Raw genomic sequence first — 22,551 nt, forward strand, 5'->3', positions numbered from 1 at the left:
AACAAATAGAAAGGCTATGACTATTGTGGAAAAGGTGGGTTGTGGGGGAAGACTTGCCCTACAACATAGTACATATGTCCTGGAGCTATATTAGCCATAAGATATAGTAGTGCTAGTGCAGAAATAAGCAGGTCATGGAAAAGCCTGGAAGCTAAGAAAGGGACATAAGATATAGTAGTGCTAGTGCAGAAATAAGCAGGTCATGGAAAAGCCTGGAAACTAAAAGAGGGACATAAACATATGATCAAGGTGGCTTTTCAGGTCAGCTGGGAGGAGATGAATTAGCCCATAGAGGGTGTTGAGCATGTCTCATTGAGACCAACCACGTAGAAATCATGAAACTGAATCACCTTCTACTTCTTTGAAATAAATTCCAGAGGAATAAAATATTTAAATGAATAAAAATATATAAAAGTATCAGAAAAAAAGTTGGTAACTACCTTAGTAAGTTTGTAGCACAAAGTCCCTTTTAAGCTTTGAAAAGGGACACTAGAAGGTAAAAAATTGATTAACTTAGCTAAATTTTGATAACTTTGGCTAAAATGTATGACTTCTGTGTTAGAAAAGTAATGTAAGTAAAGCTTGAAAGATAGAACAAAATTAACCTTGGAAAAGTTTTTTTTTTTTTGTTATAGACAAATGGTTCATGTCTCTAAGAGTACAAAGAAATGAATGAGAATCTGAACAGAACAAAATAAATAAGGGGGAAATATACAAACTAGTAATAATGCAGTGAATGCAAATGGGCAGTAAACATGATACTATGAGTGTTGAACTCTGCAAATAATTAATGTCAGTGCAACATTGGTGTAAATAAGATGTCATTTTTGTTGGTATTTATCTGACTGACAAAGATAAGGGTGAGGGGAAAAAGGCTTTGTGATACCTTCTTGGGGTCAGTATTTTTGGAGGGAAACCTGGTGGAATAGATCACATTTGTAAATGTAAATACCTTTTGTAAATAATGTCAGTAACCTGACATCCTGGACATTTAGAATATAGAAGAACAACATAAAGAAGTTCTTTGTGGATCCCATGAGTCAAAATTAGCATGTAAACAACAGAAATAGAAAAAATAAAAGATGGTCTTTGCTGCAGTGAAAACTTGGAGACCATCTTAGTTCTCAGCAGCAGGTTATTTTATTTTATTTTATTTTATTATTTTATTTTATTTTATTTTTAAATTTATTTGATTTAAACAATTTAAAGGTTTTTATTTAAATTCCAGTTAGTTAACATACAGTATATTAGTTTCAGGTGTACAATAAAGTGATTCAACATTACCATACACCACCCTGTGTTCATTAAGCAGGCTTTTTTAAGCCCACTTTATGGAAGCTGACATATAAAATCTTTGCATATTTGGTTTATACAACTTGATGAGTTTGAGGACAAGTATACCCATGAAGCCATTATCGACATTAGGATCGTGGCCACAGCCACAACCTATAGTTTCCTCCCAAACCCTTTATTATTATTATTATTTTATTTTTTTGTGGTGAGATCACTTAAAGTAATATCTACCCTCTTAATAAGCTTTAAGTGTGCAATAGAGAATTGTTAGCTGTAGGCATTGTGCTGTATGGTAGATCTCCAGAATTTATCCTGCAAAACTGAAACTTTGTACCCTTGCCCATCAGCTCCCTAGTTCCTCCACCCAGTAGGATTTGATAAAATAAGGTGTGATATATCCATATGATGTTTTTTCAAGGAGCCACTGTAGGTAAGGTAGCATTTTCGACATTGCTATAGATTCTAAGTATTCTTTTTAAAATCAAGCCTGTATTTATGGTTGTTTTCATCTTTTCTTAAGAAACCCATCTTCTTAACCCATCCATTACGGTGTAAAACAATGCACCCCATTGCCAACCTTGTAAACGTGATGGCTATTACATACCTTTAAACATGTTACGTATTTATTTCTACCAGAGACATTACATTTAACATGTAACTTGAAATATACAAATCCATGTTTTAGGACTGTGGACTTGTGTGTGTGTGTGTGTGTGTGTGTGTGTGTGCACTCCTGTATGCATGTATGCATGCATCTGTTTGTGCCTGTGAGTGTGCAGTACAGAGAGCCTAGCATCTAGCTGAGGATAGTCCCACGCCCCAGCTACCTAGAGGGGTTCTGTTCCCTTTTAAGACAGATTCGGGGAATTAATAAACCAAGTGAAGACAGAAACCATCCCTCTGAGGATAAAACCTTTCTACCTGTAGGACTCTTTTATCTTCCAACTGGAGCAGCATGGCTGTGGATGCCAGGGGCAACTGCAGAGACATCTGATAAAACTTGCGGTTTGGCATCAAGCTTGATAATCATTACTCAACCCTTTGGAAATTCTTACCTTCCTTTTTGAGTTCTTCTAGGGCTTGTCCACCTCTTATGGTCCTTTGGAATTAGTGTCATTTGGTAAATATGTCCCTACCTGCCCACTCTTCACTTTTTCTCCCCACTCCTTCTGTCCAGTTGGTCTGATACAAAAGATGCATGGTGCTCTACGTCCTACTTATATAGGAGGGGTTGCCTGAGAGCAGTGACCAGCGAGCTTTTCAATTGCTTATCCTTATCATGAAAATAGTTTGAGTTTAGGCTTCCAATACATACCTGTCTATCTATCTATCTATCTATCTATCTATCTATCTATCTATCTATCTACCTACCTACCTATCTATCCAGCCATCTACTTACCTACCTATCTGTTGTGTGCCTCTGTGATTATACTAATAGATGATATACTTTATAAAATTTACATAAATGTGAAAATTCAAAATGATGGGATTAAAAAACAGAAGTGCCAATATTTGCTTGTCATGTCCCATGACTGGTAGACCACAGGGGAAAAGTCTAACTTTGAGGGGCCTCAGGGGCACTGCAAACACGTGTTCCGGGCAAGGCTTCTTTCCCTAGTGCTCCGTCGGGTCCAAACTGCCCACTGGGGTGCTGTGAGCCCAGGAAACAAGGTGCTGCTGAAAGTGACTTGAACGAGCTTGTCTCTTGGAGTTTCTTTTACACCCTCCCCTTACTTCTAAGTCTTCCCCCGCTCTTGAAGCTATACTTGTGTTCTCTCTCAAGTGCTGTTTCTCAATTAGAACTCGTACTTGGCCAACCAATTCCTAAGCCACGTGGGCAGATCCAGCTCCTCTCCTCTGCTTTGTGGTCACAGCCCCGGTTTGGAAGTACCCTGCTTCCTTACCCATCTTGGACTTGGACTTGTTACATCTGGACAAACGCTGGCATGGGCAGATGGATGGATCCATGGGTGGATGGTCTTATAGGATTGGTCCAACGTCTCGAGGAGTTGGAAAAGCAAGGATGCAGAGACACACAACTCGAGCTGGATCTGTGTGATGCACAGAGCACAACTGATGGGTGCCTCTGAGATGCAAGTCTCTTGGGCGCAGACAGTTATCCTGACACTGTTCTATCTCTTCTGTCCTCAGCTCCTAGAATAGTGCCCAGCACAGAGGAAAGACTTGTTGAGTGAATGAATGACATGAATGATATCTTGGAGTAGTATCAATCAGGAGAACTCTTCCATTGCTTGCTTTGGTTTGGGATCTAAAGAAACATCTCAATTCATATGCAGGTTGTTTCTCTTCCCAACTGGGAGAAGTGATGAGGGGAGCCAGGGTTCTGCTTTGGAGGATAATCTCACTGACTTGTTCAAATAGGCAACTGAGACTATTGGGTAAGAAAAGTTTTAATGTCATGTCCAGCAGTTTCTCTAGTCAGCTCAGCTAGTCCCCACTGGGAGTCATGGCTTGCTCTGAGACTTAATTTCATCAATATGCTTTTTTTTTTTTCTTCTGTATCTCTGGACACATTTTTTTTTTTGTCCTGCTGACTTTCCTCCCTGTCTCAAAAATCTCTTAGTTCCCCATTTATCCTGTCCCCCATGTATCCTCACAAATGAACTTTTGTTTTGGGCTTGCTTTCTACTGCACCTCCCCTCCTCTTTCTAAAGGAATTAAAAAGTAAGCACATTTTTTATTATGGTAGAAAACATAATGTAAGATTTACCTTCAACCATTTTTAATCAGATAATTCAGTAGCGTTAAGTATATTCACATTATTGTGAAACAGATCTCCAGAACTTGAAAATCTGAAACTCTATACCCATTAAGCGATAACTCCATTTCCCCCCCTTTGCCAGTCCCCTAGTAACTGCCATTTTAATATCTGTTTCTATGAATTTGATTACTTTAGGTCCCTCATATAAGTGGAGTCATACAGTATTTGTCTTTTTGTGACTGGCTTATTTCACCTGGTGTCATGTCCTCAAGGTTTACCTATGTTGTAGCATGTGACAGGATTTCCTCCTTTTATAAGGTTGAATAATAATATTTCATTGTATGTACATATCATATTTTCTTTATCTATTCATCTTTTGATAGACACGTGGGTTTCTTCCACCTGTTGGCTATTGTGAATAATGTTGCCATGAACATGGGTGTGCAAATATCTCTTTGAGATCCTGCTTTGCAGTCTTTTGAATTTATACCTGGAAGTGGGATAGTTAGATTATATAATTTTTTGAGGAACTGCCATATTGTTTTCCATTATGTCTGGACCATTTTATAGTCTCATCAAGAGTGCACAGGAGTTCTTTGCCATCACTTATTAATTTCTCTTTTCTTGATAGTAGCCCACTTAGTGGGTGTGAGGTGATATCTCATTGTAGTGTTAATTTTTTGAGGCACCTCCATACTCTTTTCCATAGTGATCGGTCTGTTCTATAATCCCATTACTAATACACAAGGATCCCAATTTCTCCACATCTTCACCAATCCTTGCTATTTTCTGTACTTTTTGTTTGATTTTGCTTTGTTTTGATAGTGGCCATCCTATGGGGCATGAGACAATATCCCATTGCAGTTTTGATTCACATTTCTCTGAAGATGCATAGTGTTAAACATTTTTTCGTATGCTTGGTTGGCCATTTGCAAGCCTTCTTCAAAGAAATGTTTATTTAAGTCCTTGTTCATTTTTTATTTGGGTTATTTTTTTAAGATTTATTTATTTGAGAGAGAGAGAGAGAAAGAGAGAGAGAGAGAAAGAGAGAGAGGGAGAGAGAGAGAGAGAGCATGAGCACGCACTCATGCAAGTTGGGGGAAGAACAGAGGGAGAGAAATAGACTCCATCCACTGAGCACAGAGCCTGATGTGGGGCTCCATCCCACAACCCTGAGATCATGGGCTGAGCCAAAATCACAAGTCTGACAATCAACTGAGCCATCCAAGCAAATCCAGTTAGTTAACTAATATACAGTGTAATATTAATTTCAGGTGTACAATATAATTGTTGTTGAGTTCCTTATGTATTCTAGCTATTAACTCCTTATCAGATATTTATGATTTATAAATATTTTTTCCCATCTTTAGTCTTACTTTTCACTCTGTTGATTGTTTCCTTTAATGTGGAGAAGTTTTAAAGTTTGATGTAGTCCCAATGCTAAATGTAGTCCCACTTGTCTATTTTTGTTTTTGTTATCTATGTTTTTGGTGTCATATCCAAGGAATCATTGTGAAATCCAATGTCATAAAGCTTTTCCTCTATGTTTTATTCTGGTAGTCTTATAGTTTGAGCTCTTAGATTTAGGTCTTTAATCCATCTTGGGCTAATTTTTGTAAATGTTGTAAAACAAGGGTCCAACTTCCTAATTTTGCGTTTGGATATCCAGTTTTCCCATCACCATTTGTTGAAGAAACTTATTTCTACAATGAGTGCTCTAGGCACCCTTGTTAAAGATCATTTGACCATGTACACAGAGTTTATTTCTGGGCTTTTATTCTATTCCATTTTTCTATATGTCGGTCTTTTTGCCAGTACCACACTATTACTATAGCTTTGTAATAGTTTTGAAATCAGGAAATGTGAATCCACCAACTTTGTTGGTTTAGGCTATTTGAGATTCATTGAATTTCCATTTGGATTATAGGATTTCTAAAAATTTAAGTAATGCTTTTGGGATTTGGTAGGAATTGGGTTGAATTGGTAGATTGTTTTGGATAGTATTGACCTCTTACCAATATTCCAATTCATGAATGTGGGATATCTTTTCATTTATTTGTGTTTTTAATTTCTTTCAACAGTGTTTTATAGTTTTCAGTGTACAAGTCTTTAACCTCCTTGATTGAGCTTATTCCTAAGTATTTTATTCTTTTTGATTCTATTATAGATGAGATTGTCTTCTTAATTTCTTTTTTGGGTAGTTCATTGTTAGTGTATAGAAACACAACTGATTTTTGTGTGTTGATTTTGTATCCCACCACTTTGCTGAATTTGTTTATTGGTCCTAATAGTCTGAGTGTGTGTGTGTGTGTGTATGTGTGTGTGTAGTCTTTAAGGTTTTCTTTTTTTAAAAGATTTTATTTATTTATTCATGAAAGACACAGAGAGATAGGCAGAGACATAGGCAGAGGGAGAAGCAGGCTCCTTGCAGGGAATCTAATGTGGGACTTGATCTCTGGACCCCAGATTGCGTCGTGAGCCAAAGGCAGACTCTCAACTGCTGAACCACCCAGGTGTCCCATCTTTAAAGTGTTTTACATGTAAGAACATGTCATCTGTGAACAGAGATAATTTTACTTTTCTTTTCTAATTTAAATGCTTTTATTTTTTTTTCTTGCCTGATTGCTCTGGGTAGCACTTCCAGTACTATGTTGAATAGAAATTGTGAGACAGGGTATCCTTCTCTTGTTCCTAATGTTAGATGAAATGTTTTCAGTCTTTAACCATTGAGCTGTGGCTCAATGGACACAGCTTTTCATATATGGACTTTATTATGTTAGGGTAGTTTCTTTCTTTGCTAATTTAATTTTTTCATCAGGAAAGTATGCTGATTTTTTTTTTCCAAATGCTTCTCTGTATCAACTGAGAAAAATCATTAATTTTTGTCCTGTATTTTGTTAATGTGGTGTATTTATGCCCTTCTTTATATAGTTCCTGGATCTTGTTAAATATTTCTTCCCAATATTCAGCTCTCTGACAAAAACGAGTCTTCAGCAAAACTGTGGGTGAAGACTTTAGTCAATATGTTATATATTGTGATATAGTAATATTTAAAACATATTGGATCCTCTAGCACTCATTATTCTGAGTTTTGTTTAAGAGAACATGACTCTATTCTTATGTGTTCACCTAGCTCTCTATTTATAGAACTTCTCTCTGATTTTCCTTTGGATTCTTCCCTATTTTTTTTAATCTCTTCTCAAATCCCTAAGTAACCTCCTGTGAATTCCCCAAAAACCTCATTCTGAAATCTTTTTCTTTTCTGTTAAACTGCTCAGTATGGCGACTTACCACTGAGACAATATTAAAACAACAGTAACTGGAACTAGACATTCCCCTGGATGCCGATATTAACTTCTCATTTTGGGTATTTTCTGAGTCCATGGACTTAGATGCAGGTGTTAAGCATATCCATAGTTACTGGGGCAAAAGAAAAAATCAAACAATAAGACAAAACAGGATTATAACAGGGCCTAGCAGACATTTGGTAAGATAGAAATTTTATTTTTAAAGTCAAGCATATTTTAAAACTTAAGGTCATTTTTATCATTTTATGCTTTGTTTATAGATGTAATCAATTCCATTCCTAATATGACATGCCTAGAGACATGCCTAAAGAGCTAGTCATAAATGAACGAAAAACAACATGGAACATAATGTACAAATATAAAGCATGAGAATTATCTTGTGCTCTCTGGTATTTGTGATCCCCATTTTTTTTTTTGAGAAGCTACAAGTAGGTAGACATGAGAATAAAAGGGTGTAGCACAAGCTCAATCACAAAATGCTGTCTTATAATTATTTTATATTTTTTAAAAGGTTTTACTTATTTATTTGAGAGAGAGAGAGAGAGAGAGAGAAGGAGAGGGAGAGCACACAAGCAGGGGGGTGGCAGGGGGAGAGGGAGAGGGAGAAACAGACTTCCTGCTGAGCGGGGAGCTGAATGCAGGACTCGATCCCAGGACCCTGGGATCACTACCTGAGCCTAAGGGATGCTCAACCAACTGAGCCACCCAGGTGCCCCTCGAAATTATTTTCTAAATACTGCTATAATTACACTTACTTTTATTAGTTATATATCACAGTGATGTTAATGAAAATGTCATGTCTAAAAGGGACAGTTTACATAAAGCTTTATATTTTAGGCCCATAAAAGCCAGCTTAAAAAAATTTTAGTACTGCAGTTTGGATATTTTTTAATTAGGTAATTGGTAATTGGATTTTAGATTTTATTTCACCTTTTTGAGAGCTTTTTTTTTTTTTTTTTTTTTTTTAAGGATCAAAAGCTTTTGGTCCCTCATTAATGTCAAAGAAACCAATGTCTGTCTATAACTGTTGTTTTATGGGTAAAATAGTTCAGTTGTTGTACCAGTATTATAAAATTCTGGTTTTAATAATTCACTTATAGGACCTACATAGAGTTTCTTGTGAAAAACATATATAGATAGCCAGTATCTTACAAAATGATTTATATTTCATTCATGCTTTAATTTGATTTTTAGTAAAACTAGATCATTAGCAGACACAAGTGGTACCATTAAGCCTCAGTCAGTATGTAATACATGATTTATCATTACCTACAGCCCTAGAAACTCTTCATCCCTTGAAAATTGGGCTGAGAAAGTGAAATATGCAAGGCACCCCAAAATCATGTCTTTTGTGAAATCACCAAGCGAGGGGGGAATTGTCTGAGTTCTCTGAAGTGTGATGTTTAACTCATTCTAATCTCCTGTGTGAACTCAGGTTTTGTGCCCTGCAGATGGAGTCGCTGCCAGCACGACATTCTTTGTCATGAGCTTACTGTACTCCTTGTTTCATGTAGCCAAGCTGTAGGAGTATCACGTTTACCTTCAAAATCTTGGCTTTGTAACTTCCCCAAACCCCAAGCAGGAATTCTTCTGGAATAGCTCCTTCAGTAATCTTTACTTGGCTGGTTCGGCTCCCAGGGGCTAGTTTGTGACAGGATGATCTTTCATAAGGTATTAGGTCCTGTCTTCTTCCCTGTTACATCCAAGCTCTTTTCTAGCAACAGATTATGTGTGACTACAGCCACCATGATCACGTCCAAGGAATGGACGGGGTTTAAGGGTAGTAGATAGAAGGACAAACTAAAGTCCTAAATATACTCCTACTACAAGTGCCAGTATCTGAAGAATTATAATAAGTAAAATGAATTTAAAAAGATATGCTGATAATAAATAACACAAGCACATGGGGCCCCATTGTTACTGAAAACCAGGGGCTGTGTTGCTTGGAAAGAGAAGTGAGAGAGTCGGGCCCAAGCCAAAGGGCTTGTCAGGCTCTTGCTCAATATTTGTTTGCTCAGCATCATCCTTTCGGGATTTCTGTTGACTTAGGGAAGTGGGGGTAATTAGCTCCCCGCTGCTTCAGGAACTCTCCATGCACATGTTCTCTGACCATCGCAATTTGGAACAGAGTATAAATCTGAGCCAAAAGGTTTGGTGGATCATTGGTCAATTAACCCAATTCAGGCCCTGGTTAAGTGGCCTGGCAGGGTGGCAAGTGACTTGCAGGGCTCTCCCGCAGTGGGTGCGACCTTCTCTCTCCTCTCCCTTCCTTGACAGCTGGGTTTCCAGAATGCAGTTGCTGGGCCACCTCCCTGACATACAGTGGTAATTTTGGCTGGAAGGAGAACATCTGGGGAGGCTTCCTGTAGCAATCTCTGGAGGCTGAACGAGATAATCAGGCTTAGCAAATTGGGTTGACTAGACAATGAAATATTTATTGTGATTCCTTTTTTTTTCTTTTTTTGAAGTTCAAAAATCCTTGTCATCCCTGGGCTGAAGTCTGTACATGACAGGAATTCACAATTAGATTAGAAGTGGCCTGCTACCACTTACTGATGACCTCAACCTGCAGCACACAGAAGGCAAGTGATTGTGTCTGCATACGGGCTCCATTTAATGGGGTTTCCCCTAATAAACCAGAAAAGTCCATGAAACAAAAGAAAGCAATCCATAAAACCAGGCTGTGTGATGGTCTTTCATTAGTTTTCAGTGGATGAAATATTTTTTCACATGGGCGAAAAGAGAGGCAAATAACTTTGATGGTGTTTTAAAACAGACTTTTATACATGAATAATGTTTAGTCTAAGTGGAACTTATTTTTAAATTTACCTTGACTTGAATGTGTACCAAAAGGACAAAGAGCATTGTCATTTAGACCAAAATGCTGGTTTCCCTTTAAATGTTTAGATAATGGCAGAAAAATCTAGCTACATCTGCCTTGTGTGGTTCATGACCAAGTACTCTTTTCGAGTGAGTTGATTAGGTCTTGGCTGTATCCTAAGCCAAGTCACATATCAATGGAGAAGCATTATAGATTCATCATCAAAGAGGGCTCAGTTTTCTGCCCAAAGTGGACAACTGTGTTTCTTGCATGCTCACCCTAATTAGTAATTTGGTATCTCAAAGTTCCAATCAATCAGCAATCAACACTGATTACAGAGAAAGATGAAGGCTCTTCCTCTGGGTATAAGACGATGTCTGCTTAGGACTTCCTACCTGTCTCGCCCCAGTTCCTGACATTCCCCAAGGGATCCTATGCTTCAGGGAAACTGCTGTATTCCCACACCTGCCCAGATCACTTCTTCCTATGTGACTTTACACCTGCTGTGTGCTCCTGACTTTGCTCGTTGGGCAACCTCCTGAATATCTTCTCTTGGAGACCCCCCTGCTTCCATGCTCACCTCCTCTTTGATACCTTTCTGGTCAATCTACTTTCTACCATGCTCTATGCTGAGAAGGCATCTCTCGTTCGGCCTCCCATGTCATCCTCTTCATGGTTCTACAGTATCACATTTTTTCTTTTAATATGCCCAGATATTTACTGAGGGTCTCCCCTGAAGTAGGCCCTGTTCGTATGGTGAGAATATAGATCTGGTCCTTGCCCTCACAGAGCCCACATTCTAGTTGAGGAGAAAGAGAATAAACAGGAATATAAAATGACACTAGGTAGTCTGATGACAAAATATACAGAGGTTTTTTGTTTTTGTTTTTTTTTTTTTTCCTGTCTGACTTTCCCAGCTTACTGTGAACCAGAGCAGGTGCTGGTGAATCTAGCATGGAGTGGAGTATTCACATACATGAGGTGTCAGGAAATATCGAATAAATGAACAAAGGAAAGGAGCATTCAGTGGACCTATACCTATGTTCCCAATCTTCCCAGCACTGCAGGATGTAAGATAAATGAAAGCAAATTTTACTCGTGTTTACAGGTGAAAAGTTTTCTTTTCTTAAAGAATATCTTTGTGACCTTTTCAGAGATAATAAGAAATTTTTCCCGCTTACCAGAAAACAGCAGCTGGTCCATATAGAGAGGTAGATTGCTAGAAACGTCTCCTGCCTGTCATTGATTCATCATTCAGATAGATTATATACAAGACACGTAAAAAATGATGGTCTGTACCACGGGTTTTTATTTCTATTAAATTCTACGGCATATGATCTTGAACAAACATTTGTAGTCAATATTTGATAAAAAGTCCGATTCAATCAAGTAAATAAAGCATTAGAAAAAATAATTTCATTCCTTTGCTAAACTAAATCCATTAAGACTCCAACACAAGTAGGATGGAGGACAAAGAGTATTTAAAACAAAACAAAACAAAACAGTGAGACCCATTGCGCATTTGCATTTTAAAATTAATTGCTGCCCTAATTATTTGTCAGTAGAAGCATAAATTAAGTAAATATAACTTACAGTAAGCTTTTAGACACCCACAGGATTCTCCCCTCAAGAGTAAATTGTCATAATGGTTCAGTGTGACGGTTTATTATTGAGGAAAGAGTGAAGATTGGAAATGGAGCCATGTGGAAAGGAAACAGGGACTCCAGATGAAGATATTGACACAAGTAGGTACTTTTAATTTTCCCCTGTAAGGTGTGAGAAGGTAACAACCAATAAAGAGTGTTGGGGTCAAGGGAAACCTTGGGAAACCCTACAAAGTTGTACCTCCATTAATATTAAGTACAACTCCATGACCCCAACATGGAACCGAAAGGTGAAAAACACAGTTAAGCGTGGTGTTGTTATTCATCGTGCCTTGCATAAATAGGATTGATTGGCTTGGGTATTTGCTCCATCTGCTTTCCCTTACACCATGTCAGTGGAGCGATAGGCATCTAGCACAGCTGGAATATTTTTTCTAGCACACAATCAGGCATACATTGTTGGTGATCTCTCTGAAAAGCTTACGAAACAACACAATGATGCTGAATAACAAACAGCTCCAAATCTCAAGGACTTAGATTCACCACCATTTATGCTCATGCTTCCTGGGCTGCAGGTCAGCTGTGGCCTGGTTGATTGATCCAGGCTGGGGTCAGGTAGGCGACTCTTCCTGTGGGTGTGCTCTGCAGGTGCCTGGAGTCGCTGGAACAACAGTTTCACCTGCCTCTCATTCTGTAAGGGTCATCTGACAATTATCTCATGATCTTTTCAAAGTAGAGTGGAGGCTCTCAGTGGAGTGAGTGTAAATGTTCAGTGCCTTACAACCTAGCTTCTAAATAGGCCTAGGGTCATGTCTGCCCACCTTTCATTGGCCAAAGGAAGTCCCATTGTCAAGCTCAATACCAGTGGGATAAGGCAGTAAATCCTTCCCATGGAGGTCAGTGTGTGTGTGTTGGAGGGCAGGGAAGTGAAAATTTGCTGAGAAAAAAATTTAATCTATTATGACTATCTGTATTTAAAGGAAGACCTTCATTTTCTGATTTGGGTCTTTACACATGAATTACGTAAAGCTTGCCTTTTTCCCCCCTCTGAATTTGTTAATTATAAATATGTTAGATTAGCCAGAAAGATCTTTCAGTAAGATAAATATGAGGACGATTTAGAAGGATATGTGAGTGAACCTCCAGCAACAATGGCCTAATGTGGCCCAATTGAGTCTTACCCTGCTGTTTGAAGATGGGGCCGGTTGGATGTAGGTCTGCAAGGTCCTATTTGGCTTCGAGGCCATGGATTGAGCTGCCTGCTATAGACCAGACAGGCAGAAATTTTGCCTCAGCAGATGTGTGCATGACTTCACTGCTCTGATTACAGCATCACCTCTCCCCTGTCACCAACTGGCAACCCACAGCAAAGGATGTTTTTCTGATCATTTTGCACTCATTAAATGCAGCTGTCACAACAGTGGATGCGAGGATGCATGCAAAACTTTTCTGCCACGTCAAAATAAAGCTGAAAAGCTTTTTAAAAAAGAGCTGAAACCTTTGAAGCCTATTCTCAAGGAATATTGGAAATATTGCCTTTTGTCATTGACAATTGAAAGTGTTCCATCGCAACACAAATTAAATGTTGGCTCAGGCTATGGAAGCAACATCCATCAAAATTTTGCAGCAGAAAACATTTGGCCAACCCCTGGGGTTCACTTCCTGGGTCTGAATGACCTAAAGGCTCCATACTTGTATTAGTGGTTGATCCTTGCTCATGGTTTTAATGGATTCTTGAAAATATGTTGCAAGAATGAAATCATCAGATGCCTACTACATACCCCATCAGAGGAGTGAGACAAACAACTGGAGTCTGGATCCATAACACAGACCTGCTGATTAGACACTCAGGATGGAGGTGAGGGCCTTCTTTGGTCTTGGCTCACTTGTCAGAATCCGTTTCACCAATCCATAGACCTTCAAAAAGGACCATATGCTCAGAATGTGCTTCCTGGTGTAGCATCTCCTGAATTTTCCTGTTGTTTTCCAATAACTGGTCATTCTCCACTGGCTCAAAAGGTGACTCTGCCTTTTGCTCTTCCTAGAAGCCTTCCACCTGCCTCCTCCATGGGGCTGGTCATGGGGCCATCGGCCGTGTTCCCTCCATACCCTCTGCCACCTTTATTTTGATCATGGTAGTGACCACTCTGTCCCTGTTGTGGTGCCGTCTGCTTGCGGATTCCCAATAGACTGAGATTTCGAGAGTCAGGACTGGGTTTGTCATCATATGTGTGGCCCTACTGGTGTAATGTAGGGCTGCCCGCCCCCCCTCCCCAAATGATGAAGGGCAGAGGGAAGAAAGGTAGGGGAAGGCAGCCAATGGATGGGACAATTTCAAGGGGTGGGTGGGTACATCTTTCAGCCAGACGTTGCCTGTGGACATCAGGTAACAGAGAACAGATGTTTTCGCCTCTCCTCCTCCACCTCTGGGCACACATTACAGGTACCTCTGGGCACATGGGCAGTAATTCTTGGTGAAGTAATAGGAGAGTGGGGTGAGTCTATCATTCAAGGTCTGGTAGGAAAAATCTACCTCACAAGGTATATCTTATCTTGGAATCTCCACCTAAGGTCATCTTTGGACAGAGAGAGCCTAAGGGGAGCAGGAGAATGTGTCCCAGCCCCAGGACCATGAAACAGGGAAAGAGGAGTGGGGCTTGGTGATGGCACTGTGAGAGCCAAGTGGCCGAGTGTCTGCAAGAGTCCAGTTCACTCTGGCATCCTGAGGTGGGACACACTTAAGTGATCCAGAACCTGCTGCACCTGCTGTGGGGTCCGATGACCATGTCCACCTCTCTCCCCTTCTCCTAGTAGATATCACAGGCGACATCCCAGGAACAAAATGTAAGGAATTAACATGCTGTGTGTGATGTCACACTGGTGAGAAAACCCAAAGACCAGAGAGAAATGACGCGATTAAAGTAATTGTGGATCAGAAACTAGAATTCTCTGGTGTATTGGTCACCGTGCCAGTGCTGCCCAGGGGCCTGGAATATGAAGTAGAGGACGAGGCAGAGGGTAGGCAAGCGTGGAGTCTGGAGTGTATTTTGCTGGCTTCGGGGAGCCCGTGAGTGAAAAGGAGCCCCTTGGCTGTACTGTGCTCTACCTCCTTCTGGAGAGTGAAGAACTCACACTCTGGTTGCTTTGTCTCTCCAAAAGTATATTTTGACTAGGTTTTCTTTTGAAAGATTTTTTTTAATTTATTCATGAGACACACAGAGAGAGGCAGAGACACAGGCAGAGGGAGAAGCAGGCTCCCTGCGGGAGCCCGGTGTGGGACTCGATCCCAGGACCCCGGGATCACGACCTGAGCCAAAGGCCAGACGCCCAACCACTGAGCCACCCAGGTGCCCCTTGACTAGATGTTCTTAGAATTTGAATTTATTAGGTCTGATTTATACACATTGGCCAACAAATCGCGAAGCCTGGCTGCACAGCCTGCTCTCGCCCTTCCTTCTGCGGCTTACCTCGAACGTCCCCTCCACAGAAGCCGTCCTAAACACTCACTCCGAAGTTGCTCTTCTCCGTCATTTGCTATCTTAGACCCTTCCTGGTTATTTTCCCTGCCTAACGCTAATTATAATTTACAATTAGTTCATTTACCTGTTTACTTATTTGTTTGCCTCCTCTAGAAGGGCAAAGTCAGCGTGTATATCCCGGCGCTAGCAGTCCCGGGTGCTTCATAGAAGTAGGTGCGCATAGAACGAGCAAAACCAAATAAATATGCAGAATGCGTAGTTGAAAATTAAATAAGATCCACTCCTTTTTTTCTCAAAGACTTCATAACATCGGGAGGAGACGTATATTCTGGGAAGTAACAAAATGCATTGCAAGACCATCCCCTTTTAGAGAGACGTGGCGATGAATTCTGGTAGGAAGTGCGGCCGGTGATCTTGCGCGAGGTGTGAGTTGTTCTGCAGCTGAGAAGGGTAAGCGGAGAAGCAGGGGGGGCTTGTGGCCCAGGGCTCATGGTAGAAACGGGGCACGCATCCCCGACTCCTGAACAATGCACTTCTCACTCACTGTGGTTTCTGGTCAGTGTGTGTGTGTGTGTGTGTGTGTGTGGCCTCAGCCTGAATCATCAGGTGATTTTGGTGTCGTGGAGGGTCCAGCCTGTTGGGGGGAAGTTGTCCTAGATATCTATCTTCTGGTCTGTCTCATTGTGTTTCTGTCTCATCTCCCTAAAGTCAGGCTGGTTGTGCTATGTCCCTCCTCTCTGGTGGTCCATGTGTCTCTGTCGTCCTCGGGGAGTGACAGTAGCTCACACTCATTCCGCGGGCAGCAGACAGTATTTAATTGTATTATTCATGCCTCTTGCCTCTCTTAACAGTGCTTTCTACACACCTTTCATTTTGATAAGAAAGCACTCACAACTCAGTACCAATAGCAACATTTTGGAGTATTTCCTGAAAACTCTTGAGGACAATTCCGAGGCCTCTGGGGTGAGTCAAAGCCAAGCCTGGAGCTCCGAGGGTTAACAGTGCTTGCCTGGAAGGGGACCTTGGACACTGCAGCTTACTCCAAGGATCTGGCCCAGCCCTGAGAATTCGGGTGGGCAGCCACCTAGGGTGGGGGGGGGACCACCCGGAACTCGGGAGGCTTTAGAATTTATATTTTCATTAATGAATGCTTCAGAAAGTGTACTGTCCCTAATTCCCTTCCTTGAAAGATGGAAACTTTAATGTGCAGTTAATTAAATGTTGTGTTGATTTGCAAGCCCTGAGCTCTCAGAGGCCTCGGGGAGGTGGAGGCAAGTTTAGAAATCAAACAACGGGAGGACTGGCTGTCCCTGATCTGACCACAGAGCAAGTGGCACTGTTTGCTCCAGACGCCCGGGAGGCGGTGGAGGCGCCCCTGTGGCCAGGACCCGCGTCCTGGGGCCGGTAGTTCCCGCACGGTCTGTTTACCGTGGAGGGGAGCAGACCAGGGCCGGGCTGCTCAGTGCTTTCAGGGGCATTATTATTATTTTATTTTTTTTGTCTCTCTGGTGCTCCAGCACTTCTTTGTACTGAGAGGAGCTGTGTCATGCTGGAATGCTTTTCACAACAAACTAAAGCACCCAGCTGTGGCTCTGGATGCAGCCCTGGAAGCTGCGGGCTTCTGCGTGCATTCATTTATGGAGCGGGTTCAGCTGCTCAGGTGGGCTCCGTGTAAAATACAGTGCCAGCCTGGCTGGGGGGCAGGTGGCTGGGGCTCGGCCTTCTGACCAAACTGAGGGCCTGATGGATATTGGGGTACTGAGGATCAGAGGCTGACTGGGCCGCAAAGCTCACCTTCCCTCACTGCGGTTGATAGACGGGAGTGAGTAAGAAATGTGAGCAGGAAATTCAGTGGCTGGATTGCACAAGCAGAAGTATGGTTTGCTCCAAATAGCTAGCACCTGTTAACAGTGACAACCTTATCATCCATTTGGCCCTGGCTAAAGGCACAACTTACGTAATTACCAAATGACATCTTGCAGGGTTATCTGCCACCAGAGCACGCTTTCCTTGACTCCACGCCTGGCAAGAACAAAGCGCCCATACCTGATTAAGATACACTTGCGTATCGTCTTGGCATCGGAATTCCTGACTTGTGACTCTTCCGGGCGGTCATCTCGTTTAGGATGCCCTGAAAAGCTGGCAGAGTTGCCAGGACTGACTTTGGAAAGTGTTGGTGGTGCTACTATATTCTTATTATGAATAAAAATTTGAAACCCAAGCTGATAAACATATTTTTTTTCACACTGAATTCATCAGGAATACATTAACATTTTCTAAAAGGTAAAGACAGGGGGGAAGAAAACCGAAAGAATTAAAAGGAGAACATTAGGATGTATTTGGCCATTAGGATCCCTGTTTCCATCGGCTCCTGTTTATGAGCCAGAACCTCACCCCACAGAACTAACACTTGGGGAATTAGCCTATGGAATAATTATCACTCCTGATGAACGGAATAAGAGCCTGTTTCCGTGTGTGTGCAGAGCCATTCATTCTAGGGAAGAAATCTGGAGTGAAAGCTCACAGCATATTTTGCATAGGTCCTGTAAAAGGATCCAGGCAAAACAGGCTTTGCAACATTAGTTATGATCATATATGGAAAAAGCAGTTACTTTCTGTGGTGACATATGGCTGAGTTGGTACGATGCCCAGGAATCTCAGTGGCCCCCCGCCCCAAGAAGGGTGAGCCCCGGCTTCATCCTCTGCCCCGTTGTCATCGGGACCAAGAGCATAAGCAGCTCGTGGAGACATCACCAGTGAAGTAAAATCGCATCCACGTGTGCCAAGACCAAAGCTGCTGTTGGGCTCTGGCAGTTGGCAGGTGTACTGTCCCCGTCTGTGAAAACGATTTTTCCTAAATCAGGGACATTATGAATGGAGCCCAGACCCATCTGCTTAAAATTCAGGCACAGTGGCATTCCACAGGAAACAACAATGGCCAACAACAATGATGAAAACGCACTCTGCTATTGTAACGGTGATCCTGTCCTTAAATGATGGGCGTCTAGACTCGTTCTGATGATGTTCCATAACCAGCAAATTCACTGCCAAAATTTCTAACATGGCCAGGCACATAAATTGAATTTTGTTATGGGAGAGACAGAGAAATGTGACCACGTGCAAGCAAGACATTCATAAATCCACTCATTCATTGATCTGACCATTGCTTGATTCAGTTAAGCCTCCAAGAGCCCCAGCTCTTGCTCAGCACTGGGGACGCAAAATGATCTTTATCTTCAGGACATCCAGTCTTGTGAGAAGGACAGCTACTCCTAAGAAAGCCTCAGGTGTGAGGATGCCTTGACGAGCCCCTTCCCCTTGGTTCCGGGGGCCTGGGAGGGACTAAGACCTTCTGAGTGACCCCACCTGCTGAGGACAGGAGAGGAGGGCAGTGCCCCTTGGACCTGCCCATTGGGTAGAGACCCCTGCTCTGCTACTTCCTAACTGTCTACACATGAGAGAGACGTCCAAATCTTGGCTTTCTCACTCATGAGACAGCGATGGCAGGGCCCCCTGCCTGCCGATGTGCTGAGGCTTCGCTGGGGATTTTTATGGAAGGAGCTTCGTGAGGCCCTGGTGGTTGTGAGCGCTCGGACAGTGGTAGGGCCCTGTAACCGGTGTGTGTGTGTGTGTGTGTGTGTGTGTGTGTGTGTGGAAGCAGGGCCTGGAGAGGCAGCCCTGGGGGCGGTGGGGTCTCTATGGGTAAGTTCACAGCAGGGGGAAGATGCTCTTGGGTTTGTTCTTGGAAGGAACACTTTGGAGACATTTCCGTACATGAGTTAGGAGGAGGAGAGGTGGAGGGTGCTGAGCTGTGATCAGAAGACCCGTATGGAGGGTGCAAGGCAGCTGGACAAGGTGTTGTGAAGCCTGTCCTGGTGGGTGGGGTAGGACCCAAATAGGGACACACTTGGAAAGTGAAATAGGAGGGACCAGGGAGAGAGACAGAGAGGGGAAGAGGGGAGGGAGAGGCAGGAGAAAATGAGAGACACAGAGACAGACGTACGCAGAGAGACACAGAGATATAGAGAGGCAGAGAAATGGAGGAAGAGAGAGCGAGAGACAAGGGGGGGGAGGGGAAGATGGGAGGAGGTGGATAGGGGCGAGGGGTACCAAGAGAGAGACAGGGACAGAGACAGAGAGAGATAAACAAAAAGAGAGATGTGTGGAAAGAGAGACGGGGGGTGCTTGGGGGAGATTCTGGTGATGAGGCTGAGGGCCAGGACCCCAAGATTGAGAGGACAGTAGGGAGGACATGGAGTGGAAAGAGTGTGGGGAGGAGGTCACCCCCTCATCCAGAACAGGAGCCGCCCCCTAACGGTGCACAAGTATGTGTGAGCACTTGGCTTACCCCCAGTCCAGAAAGTCCCGGCTCAGGCGGTTCCCGACTGCCTGTTCCAGCACATTCCCAGCTTCCCAAGGCTGACGAGCTCTCAGCAACCACTCGCTCCTGCACGGGGCACCCAGATGGGTGCGAACAGGGAGCAATCCGCAGGGCAGAGGACGGGCACTGCGTGGTTTGGGGCTGAACTGAGGCAGGGGATGGAGCGCTCAGCAGCAGGTGCTCCTTTCAGACTGCGGGGCTCGCCCTCAGCCCCATGCGGCGCCCCCACTGCACCTGCTGCTTGCCTCGGTGCCCGGGGCTCGCAGGTGCCACCAGCCTGGTTCCTCTGGGCCACACACATTCCTCTGTGCCCTGGGGGTGCCTCCGGGTGCCGGGCTCTGCGTCGGGCACAGGGCAGCGCGATGCTCCAAGCGGCGGGGTCTGCCCCTCTGGGCTCTGGTCAGGACGGGAGCGTGGTGTTCTCATCCTGTCCTCCGACCACCGCGGCCTGAGGGGTTTACTCTCTAGCGAGAGAATTCCAGGCAGGCAGCAGGTTGTGATTTGAGAACCAGGGGCTCATCCTCCCACTTTGAAGCCACAGCTGCTCTGCCTTCTGGTAGCGCTTCCCTCGGCCTTGGCTTCAGAGGCCCCAAGGAGCTGTTTTCAGGGGAGCAGCTCCAGGTTCTCCCACAAAAAACATGTTCCTGGGGAAATGCAGAGTGTGGCCTCAAAGAAGAGATGAGGATATTGCCTGCTCTTCCACAGACCGGGCCGACTCTTTAGGGGTCTAACCCGCTATTTCCGAGATGAGCACTGTGGGTTCAGTAGATGCGCCTCCGGGAGCACCTCGTGTGGGGGTAGGGCCTGGGCCCAGGGGTCAAATGCGTCCTCACCTCATGTAAGCCCCGCCACGAAGTCCTATGAGGGCAGGGAGTCCAGCGGACCCTTGACTAACACAAAATTGAACTGACATGTGGATTGCTTTCAATAAATGTATTGGAAGTTTTTTGGAGATTTCCAGCAGTTTGAAAAAAGTCATAGACAACTACATAGCCTAGAAATACAGAAAAAAAAAATTAAGGAAGAGGTATTATTGTAAGACCGCAGTATATAATATGTATGATACACAAAATATGTGTCAGTCCACCGTGTAGGTAATCAGGAAGGCTTCCCGTCAGCAGTAGGCCATCAGTAGTTAAGATTTTGGGGAGTCAAAGGTTACGCAAGGATTTTCCACTGCTGGGAGGCAGGTTCCCCCATGCCTGCCTGGGTTTGAGAGTCTCTGTGGTGTAGGCAGGGGCAACTGGAATTCAGAGAGGTTAAATAACTGGTTCCCAGTTACATCACACAGCTAGTCATGGCTGGAATTTTTTTTTTTTTTTTTAGAGAGGGCGAGAGAGCGTTAGCGAGCAAGGGTGAGTGCTGGAGAGCAAGGGTGGGGGCAGGGGCAGAGGGAGAAGGAGCGAGAGAATCTTAAGCAGGTTCCAGGCTAAGCACAGAGCCCAAGTGGGGCTCCATCTCATTACCTAGAGATCATGACCTGAGGCGAAATCAAGTGTCAGGCTCTTAACTGACTGAGCCACCCAGACGCCCCGGGAGATGGTTTTTGAACTCTGATCTTGGGATTCTGAGAACAGAATTCATTATATTACAGTCTATTGCCTCTTCCATATTTCTTGATTTTCAATGATTTTATCTTCCGCTCTTGTTGGGCACTTCAGCAGAGGAATAGGAGTTTGGGAGAAGCTCAAGGAAGGCAGTACTGGGTAGAGGGAGAGGCTAGTGCTAACTTCCTGGGCTATTTGTAAATCAAATGAGCCCTCTTCTTGCATTCAAGTGGGCATACTCCATGCACCTGGAATATCTTTTCTCTAAGACAGTGACGAGCCCACACAGTCCTCAAGCTTTAGCAAGACAACTCTTCGTCTAATAATTTCAGGTTGAATCCTTTGGAACACATACTCCTTTGGAGGTGAGCTGGCCTTCCAGCTGGGGCTGACCCTGGCAGCCTGGGGCCCAGGATGAGCTCTAGAAGAAGCTCACCCTAGAGCTGTGACATCTGAGGCCATGTGCATGCAGCTAGTGCCCCAGGAATGAGTCAGAGGCACAGACTTCTCTCCTGTTCTTACACATCCTCAAGGAAGGGTTAAGCAAGATGTTCCCTTTTCACTATTTGATAGGTTAGTGGAGGAGGAAATCCTGCTTAGAAATTATGTTGCTAGTCCTCCTTCGCTGTGGTGTCATACTCCTTGGGATGCCCTTAAATCCTCAGCCAAGTGATAAATCCCCACCACTTCCTCCCCTTCTCTAGAAACTAGAAGCCCACCATGGATCTCTGCTTTGAGTTCCTGCTCTGGGGTTGGACTTTGGTGCTTACCCATCTCTGCTTTGTTTATTCCTTGATACTTACTGAGTGAGAGATCATTCTTCTCTAAAATCCTCCTGTCTGCCCTCCCCCTCCACCAGTTCTTAGTGCACAAAAATGTGTTTAAAACATGAAAATGTTTAGATTCTGCATTTCTTGCTGCTTTTAGCCAAGGTTTCTCTCCATTTGCCTGCTATCCCTTCCCCCAGCAAAGCAGTCAACAAGTCCTTCATGCATAGGGCAACAGTAAAGGAGTGTTTGAAGCTTGGACATATTCATAGATACTAAAAAGTATTCTATATATGTGTGTTTATATTTGTAATCCATAAAAATATGCAGACCATACATGCGTCTGCATTGTATTTCATGCAAAAAGCTCAGGAATAAAAAGAGCTACCTATGAAGAAAAGGTCACTTCAAATGGCCACCAGGTTTTGTGGAAGTTGGTAGGTTGTGGATTCTAGAAACCAAAGCCTGTCTCTGTACATGGTATAGGAGGTATTGCGAGGGCTGCTTCCTCCACCCAGCATGGAGGTGTGTCTTGTGTTCCTGCCAATGGGAAATGGTTCTTTGTCATCTCAGGGTCCTGGGCCTCATGGGACCAGAAGACTCTAGTGGTGGGGACCGTGATGGTCAAT

At 43.3% G+C, this 22,551-nt stretch overlaps 2 long non-coding RNA genes across 4 annotated transcripts in view; both read left to right on the plus strand.

Annotated features, from left to right (window-relative positions):
• The window catches only part of LOC121491299, a 106,462-nt gene that overhangs the window by 72,857 nt on the left and 11,054 nt on the right, over nucleotides 1–22,551 (plus strand). The window lies entirely within an intron of this gene.
• On the plus strand, nucleotides 9,918–17,448 carry LOC121491300. Its single transcript, XR_005987928.1, has 4 exons — nucleotides 9,918–13,606; nucleotides 15,526–15,652; nucleotides 16,079–16,190; nucleotides 17,210–17,448. It is a non-coding gene; the product is annotated as an uncharacterized LOC121491300 (long non-coding RNA).

The sequence above is a fragment of the Vulpes lagopus genome, chromosome 5 (genome assembly GCF_018345385.1).
Source record: "Vulpes lagopus strain Blue_001 chromosome 5, ASM1834538v1, whole genome shotgun sequence".
Lineage (NCBI taxonomy): Eukaryota > Metazoa > Chordata > Mammalia > Carnivora > Canidae > Vulpes > Vulpes lagopus.